This window comes from Vidua chalybeata, chromosome Z, assembly GCF_026979565.1.
Source record: "Vidua chalybeata isolate OUT-0048 chromosome Z, bVidCha1 merged haplotype, whole genome shotgun sequence".
In the NCBI taxonomy this organism is placed as follows: Eukaryota; Metazoa; Chordata; class Aves; order Passeriformes; family Viduidae; genus Vidua; species Vidua chalybeata.
In genome coordinates, this window is record NC_071570.1 from 62,276,349 (window position 1) to 62,290,181 (window position 13,833).

Genomic DNA, 13,833 nt, shown 5'->3' on the forward strand with positions numbered 1-13,833 from the left:
TCTAACTGTATGTATGAGAAGCTCTCTCTTGTTCATTTCAGACTTTTTTTTTAATATTCAGATAGGAAAATGCAAGGAAGGATTGAGCTTAAGTAGCTAAAATATTAGAAAACTGTAAAACATCAGGATGTTGTCCTGACTTCCCCATTATAGTAAATTGTATCTATATGGGTTTGGGTTTTTTTTCCTTTTTTCTCAGATTATTCAGTGTAGCACTCCTATCGGCATTAACTAATAGCATACAAACAAAAAGACAACTTGTGGGTAAAAAGCAAAGCCTGTCTTTTTTCATACACTTGCAGAGATCTGCTTGAGATTTTGCTGCCTTTTTGTTGTGATGATTTTTTGCTTTGCTGGTGTCAAACAGGGACACCACAAATATTATTAACAAACCTCAGCCACATGGACACCTGTAAAGCAAAAGTGGCTCATGCTTACAGTATTGCTTATTGTATGAGAAGCTTGTTAATGCTTTTATTTGCCAAGTTCAGGCCACAGGATGAGTGTGCACCTTTTTGTACAAAATGTCAGTATCTGTCCACAACAGTTTGTATTTCACACACTAGAAAACAGCACAAATCTAGGCTCAGTAACAACAACTACAACAGAAAGAAGTTAATTTTGGAAATTATAGTAAAAAAAGGGCAGTCCCGACTGAGAAGAAATTATGACGTCTGGCTCCAGATCAGAAGGCTGAAGGATAGCTTTATTAAAACTATACTATATTGCAATAATATACTATTTAAAGAGAGACTATCCTATTCTACATACATACTTCTTACTTACCTATCTACAACTAACAACTTGTGACTTCTCTGCTGAGAGTCCGAGACACAGCTGGATCCAATTGGTCATTGAACCCAAACAACCTTCACCAGAATCCAATCAAGCAACCACTCCAGGTAAACAATCCCAATACCATACTCCACATGGAGAAAACAAAGGAGCAGAGATAAAGATTGTTTTCTCTTCTTCTCTCTGTGCTTCTCCTGAGAGACAGAATTATATCTCTCTGTCCAGAGAATGTGAATGCCACAGGAAGTAATCTGAGAATTTCAAACTTAGTTTCTTCCTTCACTTCATTCTACCCAACTCATCCACAGCACAGCCCTGCTAACTCTAAGGGGATTCCACCAGAGGTGAAATCAACTTGCACAGTTTTCCACGTGCAGAAGCAACCAGAACTGTGCTTGCCCCTGACAGAAGTAAGGCTAACACCAGCTCAGTGCACCTGAAGATCCAAGCACTTTTTAAAGCTTTATTTGTGGGAAAGGGATCATTCTTCACAACAGCACTTCTTACCTACAAGGTTAAGCAGTAGGTGAGTTTCACTCCTTAGATGAGATACTCAGACTTCCAAAATGTTTATTTACTTTCTTTGACTTTTTTTCCCCTAGCTTCAGATTTGCTCAGTGGAATCAAGGGACACAGATCTGAAATTGAGTAATTGCTTGATAGGTCCTTGCTAACTCTTTTAAGTGCTGTGCAGCTGCTGATGTATGTTTGTGCTGGCACTGTGGAGTGGAGTCTTGGGAATAAGGAATCTGATTTCAGAGAAACTGGACCCAGCTTCAAACATGTGAGTAACTCTCCCCAGCTGATAGAACTTTTACTGAAGGAAAACAATTATGAAGAAATACACTGGCAATATCTTATATTACTCCTCTGCAATGCTTTTCAAAACTTTGTTCTCATTTATCTACTCATGCATGCTGTTTCTAAAATCTCCCTTTTGGTGATTTTACCTTTTCTGTTAGTTTAGGGGTGTGATTAGATTTCAGTGTGAGACCATGTTACATCAAAGCACATTATATTCACTTTTAAAGCAGGGGAAAGGAGGAGGCAAGATGAGGACGAAAACTTCTTATAATTGAAAAAATCGTTGCAGTTCTGTCCAGCATGGGAAACCTATTTGAGGTGTAATAGGAAAAAAAATTAATATCATTTAAAAGGTTATTATCCTCTAATTATGAGGTAGCCCATAGTTTTTTTCACTGATGTTATAGTATTTACATAATACAGTTAATCTAGTTTGACCGTGTTTAGCCTGGAAGCAGCTGGTTGAAAGAAAATCTTAGGCCACTAAAATATGTGCTCAAAAATTCAAGAAAAGACTGAAAATTGTAGAGTGCAGGAGGTTATGCTGGAAACTTAATGTGCTTCAGAATTTACTTTTTCAAACAAAGAAGAGGAAAAGAAGCAGTCTACCTTACATTCTACTTAATACCAGTTTCATGGTTTACTTTTAGAAGACCAGGGCCAGATTCTGACAGCTGTAGATCTAGACACTCCTGTGTGAAAATTCCAGGACTGAACTAAATCAATATATATACACCAGTTTTGTCGTTCCAATTTACACCAGCTAAAGGTCTCTATATGAACAGACCTCCCAATGCATGTTATTGACACAAGATTTCTGCCTTTCATTTGCAGAAGAATTTTCTTTTTTCTCTGAACTTTCCAAGCACAATTTCCTGGCATTAATAGGTTGGGAAGGTTCTGTGAAAGTTGTTTTTTGAGCAGGAAGAGATCATCACCAGCTTGTTATTCTGAGTGTATGATGGATGAAATGTCAGAAATAATTCCACAGGCTGCTGATGTCTAGTTTCACAGAACAAAAACCTGCATTTGAAATCTCTCTGCAGGTTTAATCAGCCCAAGTGAATCCTTGTTACAATATCTTTTGTTACTTTTGCAAACAGTAATAAAGTAATGTGACAAATTATAAAACAAGAGTAAAGAGACCCTGGAATTATTAAATATCATTCACAACTGAATTTAGCTGATACATTGGTGGAAAGAGATTTCTTTAGTCTTGGACAGTTAAGGCAGTGAACACCTTTGAACTGCAAAAACTTCAGTAGTACCTGGGAACACAAGAACACTCAGGAATCCAGTGTTGGATGCTCAGCATCTTCTCATGGATATAACTACAGTGGGACTGTTTCTCTGGAATTGACAATATGAGATAGTGAGTCTGGTAGCAAGGCAAGACCTTTCTATATTTTCATAACAGTAAAACAATATATTCAGCAGCAAACAGAAAACCAGTTCATCTTCTCACCCCTAGGGTCACATTAAAAGGCTAGAAGGGCAGCCTTCCTCAGGAATGGAAAAATTTAGATAGCTCAAGAGACCAGCAAAAAAGAGATCAGAGAGGAAAAGACTATATAAATTCAAATGAAATTCTGATTTGACATTTACTACATACAGTAAATAACTATTTACTTAATATAATGCAAGAGTAAGTCTTTCCTTATGTTCTATGGCCTCCCAGACAATAAAACCAATTATAAAACCTTGACAGTTATTTTAAGATCTGCCTGTACTTATTAATTTCTAAATAACTAAGTCCAGGAAGAGGAGGAAGAAGACCCCAACCCTGAAATGTTCTCTGATTTTCCAAGCATCATTGTGCACCTAATAACAGAGTGCAGGGAAAAGGTTTATCCTCAGTCTGCATGAAGTGACACACAGGGAATTTGATAGCAGTCCTCTCTCACCGCATTATTGGTATTGGAATCTATTCTGTGAAGACCTTTGTTGTCAGTACACTCCTGTTGCAAGTAGGAGTACAGTTGTAATGGAAAATTACATTCCCATTGTTGTGGATTTCCTCTTATGGAAATGGCTCCAACATTTCATTCCTAGCTGTGTGGTCAGATTCTGCTTCTCCCTTTATTTACCAGGGCTGAATTTTAATTATAGGGTAAAAATGCTAATATAAGAAGTATAAGTATCACCCAAATTTGTAAAATCACTGCTCCATCTAAGCAATAAAACAGCTGCTCCCCTGGAACAGAAATAATGCAGAGGAGTGTATTATAATTTAGCTGACTTCTTTTATTGTCTTTTTATTTCAGTAAGGAAGATAAGTACAGATCCTGGATAAAAAGAGAAGTGCTTCACAAGGTCCTTTACTAGACAGAGGTACACAGGATTCACTTGGTATTAAGAGGTAAGCTATTCTTTAAAAGGGTTTGAGATAATATTCTACCTATTGTAGTTTATGGGTATTTTCATTATGCATATACTTGTGTAATCCTTTTTGGATCCTACTAATCTCTTGGCCTAAGTTACACCTAGTAGTAATTAGTTCAACAGGTTAATTGCAGTTTTTGTTTGAAAAAAAAAAAAAAAGAGAGAGAGAGAAGGGAAATAAAAATTTCCTTTAATTTCTTTTTTCTCCTTTCTACTTCATTATTTTCTTGATTGGATAAACAAAGAACCTGTTTTACCTTCTCAGTACAATTCCTTATCTCAAATAGTGCTATTTTATATTCCTTCTTACTCATTTCTCTCAATTGAATACTCCCAATATCTTCAATTTCTATTCAACAAAAAAATGTGTGTTCCATACATTTTTTGCAAGGCACAGTTCATGTCATGTGGGTCAGCAGAAATTGGTGAAACCATGTCACTGTGTCATCCCAAGACTGTGTATGCTTACCTGAGGGAGTCTTTAAATAAACAGAAATGATCCTGGGAGCAGAGAGTGCAACTGAAAGGATTCCCTGACCCCCGAAGCCATGAGCTGCCTTTTATCTTCGCTCACTGGCTCATTGGTGAATACTGAATCCTCCCGTTGACTAGAGCCTTTTCTCTAAAGGGCAGGAAACAAGGGTCTGAGCAGCTCAAGGCAGAAGGGGAAATGGGACCCACGTGTCCCTCTTCCTCTGTGACAGCTCTGACAATAGGGCTATTGCACTACAGGACAAGGGCAGTCGCTATCACTTTCTGTCCTCTTCCCAAAGTATTTTAACAGAAAACAGTGCTTCCCTTCTGAGTTTGATAAGAAACAAACAAAAAACAGCCTAAAAGACCTACACCCATGAGGTTGTTTGTCTACTGAGTGAATAAATGCTTCTGTCTGCTGTTTTGAACATGTTTTGAGGGGCAGGGTAGGAAATGTATATTGCTTACTCAACATTGTGGATTGTGTGCTGGAGCCACCTGCATGGTATCAGCTTTGGAGGCACTTCAGTACAGGATCACCTTGGTGTCTTCAGAAGTCAGCAACCCAGAGCCTGCCTCTCTTACACAGTGATGGGTTGATCTGTCTCCTTCACCAGCAGAAAAAGGAGTCTAGACTGTCAAACATTTTGAAGGTTAAAATAGAGTAAAATCCAACTGTTCTGTAGTTTTCAAGGCAGTAGGGCCAACTGAAGCTTCAAAATCACACTTGAGACCCTAGCAAGGAAATACAGACCTGACTTTCCATTTTTACATTATTGTTACAACACAATTTGGGGGCCACCGACATGGTTTTTAACTTGAGCCTCTTCAGCTCACACTACAACCTCTGTTGTTAGCTTTGCCTAATATCAATGCACTTCAGCATGATGTTCATTTATTTGGCATGTAGAGATCAATTGTAGCTATTTGTAGTACTTCAAGACTTATTGCTAAACCTTATGGCATAGTTTCTTTGGATCAATGGCATAGTTTCTTTGGATGGAGAAATACATAACACCTTATTCTTTGCTGTCGAGGTCATCAGTCATGATAGTAATTTCACTAACATGAAAAACTGACAGGTACTTCTCAAACCATATCAAATCACTGCCACATCAAGCATTATTTGGATGACCCAAAGTAGTTCCCAAAACAGCTTCCTCACAAGAGTAACTCTACAAATACCAAGAGAATTGGATTCAATTGAGTAGTTATTCAGCTTTGTTGAGTTTTGCTGAACTCCAATTCCCTTTTCTAATTTTATATGTGCTTTTAGTTGGATTTACTGCATGTTTGAAAGAGTTTATTAGTCTGTGTCCTCAACTGATGGGGAAGACCAAGACCATACTACAGTATGATTCCATTTGGAGGAACTATGTTGTGATACCTGAGGAGCAGGTTTACCTTTGTAAGTGCTATTGATAACACAGTTGGGTAAGGCTGGAGGCTGCAGACCGCTCCTCTTTTTCAGCCCAAAGACATGTCGGTCTTGGTCTCGGGGTCTGTGTAAATGATCTGTGAATCATGATCTCTCTTGCTTTGCTTGAAAAGCAAAATAGTTTTTTGTTCAGTGAAGGAGAATTTTAACAAATTCAGTGTTTACACACTAAACATCTCAGTTACATTTTTTTTTAATGACCTTTTTCAACAAGGTGGAACCCCTTTTACAGTAATCACTATCAATAAGGCACACTATGAGAAAAGATAACAAGGGTTAGATAGTTTGTTCTCTGCTTGCAGTGGGTTGTAAACTCCCACAGCTCCTAAGTCTTCGAAGTCCCTGGCAAATGCTAAACAACTATCACTCTTCTCCCCACCTCACAAAGGCACATCCCTTAAGGCTTTAACTACAATCAGGTGAAGTTTTAAATGCCTCACGTGAGGCCTGGAAGCCTAGCTACATGGACACTTTCACACCACAATCTGAATAAGTTCCTCCTGGGCTAGTAGCAGAAAGTGAGTCTCAAGCATCTCCCTTATGGGAAGGGAAGCACTATGCTCTCTCAAGATCGCAGCCAGCATGTGTGACAGAGACAGAAAGAAACTTGTAGAGCACTTGAATCCCATCCTTGCACTCAGGTCATAATTATTTTATGAAATGCTGAAAATATCACTAAAGTTTTAGCTTGACAAGCTTTGTTACTTTCTAATGGTGCCACATTTGTGCATTACACCATAAGTACTGCAATTATTACTTGCAAAGTTTACAAGCACATTGACTTTATTTTTGTCATAACTACCCACAAATCTCAACTAGCCTGGATAGCATGATCTACTTCAGAATGCTTTGTAATGGAACATGTGTGCCAGAGAGGAAAATGCTCCTATAGCAGCAGAGAGCTGTGGGGTTTTTGTGAAGACCATGACTGCAAATTAATCCTGTGAGCACCTCTGATATAACATACAGATCCAGGAGAACAAATAAATCTCTTTTAGCTGATGAGCGCTGGATTAAAGATCTTGACTCTGGCAGCTGTCAGTGCCCCTTTCTGCTGATAACCACAAAGGACCAAGCCACGCAGGGAACGTGGGCATCTTGAAGGAGGGATAACCACCTTCCCGTAGTTTCACATGGAGCAGCTGGGCTGTTCCAGTCATCCTTGGGAAGTGTTATATATCTCCAAGGGATTGTTAATGAGGCATTTCAGATTCTTTAAGACCCACAAAGTCAAAATATGCTGTCCAGTTATCCCACTAAAGGCATAACCTAGCTTGACCCAAAAACTGGAGTCAAATCCTTTCATGTTCTGACCCTGATATATTTCATTTCTTTGCACTAAAAAATGAACTAGAAAGAGATGCAAATTTTTATGGCACTAAGCATTTCTTTCATTTTCTTTCCATGTCTTACTACTCAATACAAGCACGACATACGCTGATAGATGGGCCCATTAATTGCAGTATCTCACTAGACCTTTAAAATGAAAGCTACTGCCTTTGGTGGTTTACATGGAACAGAGATATATAACTTCCTAAAATATCTGTAGTAGCCCCAAGTTAAGAGCCAGTATTTTTTAAATCCTTTTAGTTATATTAATACTCCCTTTTTTTTCTGGAATGGAGTTTGCCAATATAATTTGCAATTATTACTTTGCATAATAAATTCATGATTTTGAGCTTCTGACTCTGAAAAGAAAATCACTCTAAACATATTATCCATGGGAAATGAATTTGTTTGTGTGTTTCACCCAGATATATACACAAAATATTCCTCATCCTGGGGTAGAAGAGAAAGGTGGGATAGATTTTTATAAAAGGAGGATTGAGACAATTTTTATAATAAAGTCCTGCCTAAGCAAAACTCTTATAGTAACAAATCTCCTGGCAGAAGGCCTGTCAGTGGGCTATGTCCAAGACCTTAGTCTGAACAGCAGCCAGGACACTGCAGAACAAGCCCAGCATGGCTTATCACCTTTCCCCTCCAACTCCTCGCCCCACTCAGCCAGCTTAGGACCTTGTGCCAGAGTGCTTCCCCAGCCTCTTATAAATACCTTGTTTACTCCTCTGGAATGTTTTGAAGAATGCATCTAGGCTGCCTAAGCCCATCCAGTCACTTTTCCTATAGGAAAGTAAAAAGCAAGGACAATTAACAGTAACACCATGCTGCTACATTGTCAGTCCACACTTAATTCACTGCTTACCATAAACACTGTCTTGAGTTTTAGTGTGTTAAAGCATGTGCACTCATTAGCTATGTGCAACATAACAATGGATGTGGACTTTTCCTGCTTACCTCAGTCTCATGAGTTAATTTCAGTAGCTGTGCTTTCCTTTATTCTTCCCAATGTTCAAAACTGTGCCGCCACTTCGTGCAATTCTTTTCCTTATTAGTTCAGTTCCCAGGCTGACAATTTTTATCTGCTATAATTTTCATTTAGGCTAACAACTTACTTGTTGGGCTGCTCATTTGCATAAATAGCCATGAGGGTTTGCTGAGAATATTAGCCAGGAGGCAATTTCTTGATAGTGTTTTGCTGCTGCTGTTTCAGAAAAAGAATATTATAATAATTAGAAACAGTGAGACAGTATGTATGCTTTCGAGGTCAGATATAATTTCTTTCATGTTAACATGAAACCACATGATGACTTTTATGGTGTATTAGTGTTTTCTGAGAGTTGTATCCTGCACTGATTTGCAGGTCATGTTATTTCATTTACTTAACTGCTATTGCACAGAGTGAAAATGGGTGAAGAATTTGACCTTTTTATCTCTGTGTTTCTCGAGCAGCCTTAGAAATCCTCCCTATTTCTTTTATAATTCCATCAGTTATTAAATGTTCATATTTGGAGGCATAATCTGACTTGGTAAAATTATTCATGTGTCTTTTACTCCCATTGATACTTTTGGCATGGCAAACAGGCAGATCTGAGTACAACAATAAGATAGTGAACTGCACACAATGTTCATTTGCCTCTGTGCAGACCAGTGACTGCATGTGGATATAGTATTCAGTAGTGCATGAGGAAATGTTTTTATTAGTCTTTTTTTTTATTCTTTTTCAAGGCACAAAGGACTATAGTAACTTTTTCTCTTTTTTTTCTTAAGAAATAAGACTGCCGCTTCCATATGCGATATTAAAACTCTACTGCTCCCATATCTTTCATTTATGTAGTCAATGCTGAGATCTCAGCCAAGGGCACAGCCGAGGCATTTGCATGTCAAGATGAAAATAATCCATTTTGATCCTCTATAGAAAAGGAGGAATAGAGGAAGAATAAAAATAGAGGAAGAAGCTCAGAAAACATTACCCATCTCTCTCTGCCATGGGAGTCTTGAGGGAATACCAGAGAGGGCTGTGATACTTGCAGTGCTGCAACTGTCTGAAATGCTGGGAACCACACAAAGAGGAATTTAAACACAACAGAAGTTATCCTGATGAAAACTGCATCTGTGCTGATCAGAAGAGGAAAAAAATGACAAAAAAAGGACTACAGAAATAAAGACTGACTTCTTCCCATCTAGTGGTAGCACTTAAATGAGATGTCTAAAATAGAGATGTTTTGACCATAGTTGCTCAGGGGAGAGAGAGAGGACCAAGATATTTCATAACAGTAGGTGCATCAAATTAAAACTAAGATGGATTAAGCAGATACTAAAAATATTAAATTTTATGTAGATTTACAGCTAGGTATGCACTGTTGTGCTTGGCCACCAGATCTGTGTTTTTAGAATATCCTATGTAACTGACACTGACCTAGCTGGGCACTCTGTGATACTCAAATCAAGCAGTATGTGCCTATCTGCTATAATACCTCCTTTTGTTCAGGAGACTCATCAATTCATCAATTCAGAAAGCCTTTATACAGTGGAAAGGACCACGGCCTCACTGCAGTTCTGCAGAGGCACAGGCAGCCAGCTTGCATCATGCATATATGACAGGTTGGGCTTCTCCCAGGAGCTGCTTTGGGTGGTGACTGTGGGGCACAGCACATGCCTTTTCTCCACCCCTATGATCACCTGTAGATAGCATTTTCCTCTATGGAATAGGAGGAGTAACTTCATCTTAATACAGTAGATGCCTTAATTCAGCCTTTGGCTGAGCCAGCGTGAAAGGACAATACCATTTTGAACGCACACCACCCCTCTGAGCAAGTTTACCCAGGGCTCCCCTCAAGACTCAACACCCACTCTAGATTCTACAGCCATTAACAGATGTTAGCTTAAAACTCCTGTAAGTGATAGGCACAGGTTGTGAAGTCCAAACACGTACAACGACCAACTTACAGGAACCCAGAGAGTAAAGCTGCAAAAAGAAAAACACTGATCAGATAAGTAAACCCTCTTTTTGTACTGTCCTACCTCTCCTTAGACCATCAGTCTTTAGAGATGATGCCATGCTATGCTTGCACCTCTGCAAACACCAACAATCACAATTTTAAACTTCTTCTTTTAAGTATCTATAAAGTACTGCATAAAATGCTCCCACACAGCTTATTCCCACACAAACATTCAGCTTGCAATACAGTGTGCTGCTTCCACTTTTTCCTGAGGAAATTGAAAGGCCCATTGGACTGAAAAGCAAGAAAATTAAGAAAAGTTCTGGAATTTTGAAAAGCAAGTAATATGAAATAAAACTGGAAAGTCATGTGCAAGAAATCCATAGACTTAGGAAGAAATCTGTTACACACTAAGTTTTATTTGGGTAGCAACACTGATGAACAGATATTGGGATTTATGTTTTTCATTATTCTTTGGTTGTAATCCTCATTTTAAATGCACCCTTTATTTATTTCTAGAACCTTCAGATCCAGCATACCCAGTCTGTAAGACTGAAATGTGGGAGCCAGGAAAATAGTATACTCTCTGTCTCTCTTTTTGCCCTTGTTAATCCTCCTCAGGATTTCCTCCTATCAAACTTTCATTTTTTTTCTTACTCTTCTCCAAAGCAGAACTGTTCCCATGCTCTTCTTCCTCAGCTCACCGAAGAGTTATCCTGGGCCTTTGTTAAGACTGAGATCTTCTCTGCAGCGAATTCCTTTTTAACTCTCCTGTATACTGGATGGGAGGCAAAGATTCAAAATCTGCAAAAATAATATGTGCTAAAATTTGCGGAAGGAATAAAATTAATGCATATGCTGTGGCACTACCCTATACTACTTCCCATCTGGGAGGAAAGAAATAGGCATTTCAGCCTAATCATATGCATGGTTTTCCCATTAGATTCCAGAGTCTCTTAATGTAGATACACATCATTTTTTGGATATCAACAAACCACTTGAAGTATTATTTATACTCAAGGCTAGAATGATTGCCATGAGAATAATTGTGTAAAAGCTCAAATCGGAAAACAAAATTAACATTGCTGAATGGTATTCAGGCCTCAGTGATTTGGCAAACTTAGAAAAGTTCACATGTCAGTTAAATGACAGATATGAGCCATTGCAAAAAATATAGTGGTATTTCTTGAAAATATCTGATAGAGTAAAGGTTAATGTTATTAACATTCTGCTTGGTATGTAGTTGGTGTGAATCCAATATGTTCTTTTTGATTTCTGTTTTCAAATATCAATGATGACTTGATTTTTTTTCTTAATAGTGTTTAAGGATGCATTGAGTTTGTTTGTTTGTTTGTTTGTTTGTTTGTAAAAATATTTAAAGCTGTTAAGGTTGAAAGAAAGAGGTATATATTAAATCCCAACCTACATAACTAAGCCTGGAATACTAATGTCTCCATCAGTCATTACAGTATTTTATTATTCTTGGTTAAATTCAGATTCATTTTATGCTTTTCTTTTTAGGGTTCAAGAGCTGATTTTTGTAGTCAGTCTTTCCCCAGCTTCACTGGGACATATGATGTTTTAGATTTCTCTTTATGCCTTGAATCAGTACAAAACTTCTGAAATCAGCAAACAAGCCAAAGAAGGAGGCAGCACAACCTATGTGCAAGCAAGAGATATGTGATAGCCGACCTGATGTTAGTCATGTGAGTTAGCCTGTCCTTAACAGGCTGCCTGTGTCAATCTTTTAAACAAAGGCATATTGCCTCCATCATCCCTTACTGGTAGCTTAAGTTCTGCATCCTGCTTTTTATTTGCTTTCCTGTCGTTCTTCTCCGGAGTCTTTCATGAGTATTGGTTTCCTCTCACATCCCCAGAAGGAAACTGCAAGGGGTGCTGCAATTTTCCTAAGTACAGATGATTCCAGAAGTTCCTCCAGCGTGTGAGTGTCTCTGGTTACTCATTTACTCTCTGGTTAATGTTGAAGGAGCACAAGTAGAAAAATCTTACCTGTTTTCCAGATAGGTTGGAGCTATGTCCTTGCTACAAATGGTGAGGTGCGAACATCCCATGTAAAGCCCTCTGAATGGTGAGAATCTGAGAGAGGGCCACGAAGAAGAACGTGGTAACCAGAAAAGTGGCATTTAACTCCCAACTAGTATTTCAGAGTAATAAGTAAAATAGCCTAGCAAAAATTCATGCTGTGCTGACAAATAGTAGTTACAAACAAAAGTCAAATTGGGAGAACAGTGGCCCACATTTGAGATATTAAACAAAAGGCAACAAAGTCATTGCCACTCCATGCACCACTTCAGACAGTGATACCAACAGTGTGATCCATGCATGCTGGAGGTTGACCTGCTGTGCTTCTGCACATTAGTGGATGCAGAGCTGCCAGGTATGGCAACTTTTGACAGACTCTTCTGTGTCCATTCTTGTTGCATACCTTTGCCTGACAATGAGCAACATGTATCCTCTTGGTAACTAGAAGGCATTTTTTACCTTTCATGTTTACCCACATGACATCAGGCACCATTGCAAACCACTTCTGTGAAAGACAGTACACATGGCCTAAAAGTAAGTGAAATTTCTATTCAAACCACTCATTCAGATTTTGACTCCCCCACCTCCTCCATTCTGACCATTCTCTTAATCCACTTGATTTCAAAACTATGCAGACTTTGATTTCAGTCATTTGTCACCTTTTAAATCTCATTTCTTATCCTCTAACTCAATTAACACAGCTTAGTTAAAATTGTTACAAACATCTTTTTTGGTATTATCCTCTTAATCATAATTTTAAAATGAATGGAATATTTAATAATCTGTACTCATGATGTAATCAGAAATTTTTTAAATCCTATGAAAGCTCTTTAATAATATTCTAAACTACTCAGCATTTAATTAAGGTTATTAGAAGGCCAGAAATTAGATAGAAAGAAAGATGAATAAAGAAGAAATCTGAAGTCTGTAACCATTGTTTCTAAAATTAATGACCACATTAAGACCTTCCAAAACTAAAGTGGTAATACATTTTTCTCCCAAAAGGTCTTGCTTTAGAGATCTGCTTTTGTTTCAGAAGGGGAATAGAGAGGATTTCATTCTTTGAGATTGTTTTACAATAATGTCAACCCACTGAATATAAGCCTACCCCTTTACTGGAACTAAAATAAGCACACAAACACTAGGCTAACTTCCCTAAGAAACAGAAAAATCCTCTCCTCCCTGCAAAGCTGTGACCTGTGGTGGTGTTGTTGCACAGAACCCCCATGTGGGAAGATGTGTTGTTTTAGCGTATGTACCAGAGGATATGTTGTACCCTGTCCCTCAGACCCAACTCTTTATCATGTACCTCAGCCCATATCACCACACTTGGGAGCTGCCTTTGCTGACTAGGACATAAGCATCCAGAGACCAGCACACCCCAGAAAGCCAAACCAGCACTATGGGCTACATCTGTCATGCAGATGGAAGGTACAAATGCTCTTCATAGTGATTTTCTTGGACATTTACTTTCACAGATTTTGAGCAGTCTTTTTTTTTTAATTTTGTTTTCCTGTAGTCATTTGAAGGTGAAACGCACCTCTCACTAAACCTATTCCAGGGGCATTTGTGATCTGATTGTGCATTTGTTCTACAAATGAGTCCTAGCCTAGCCTG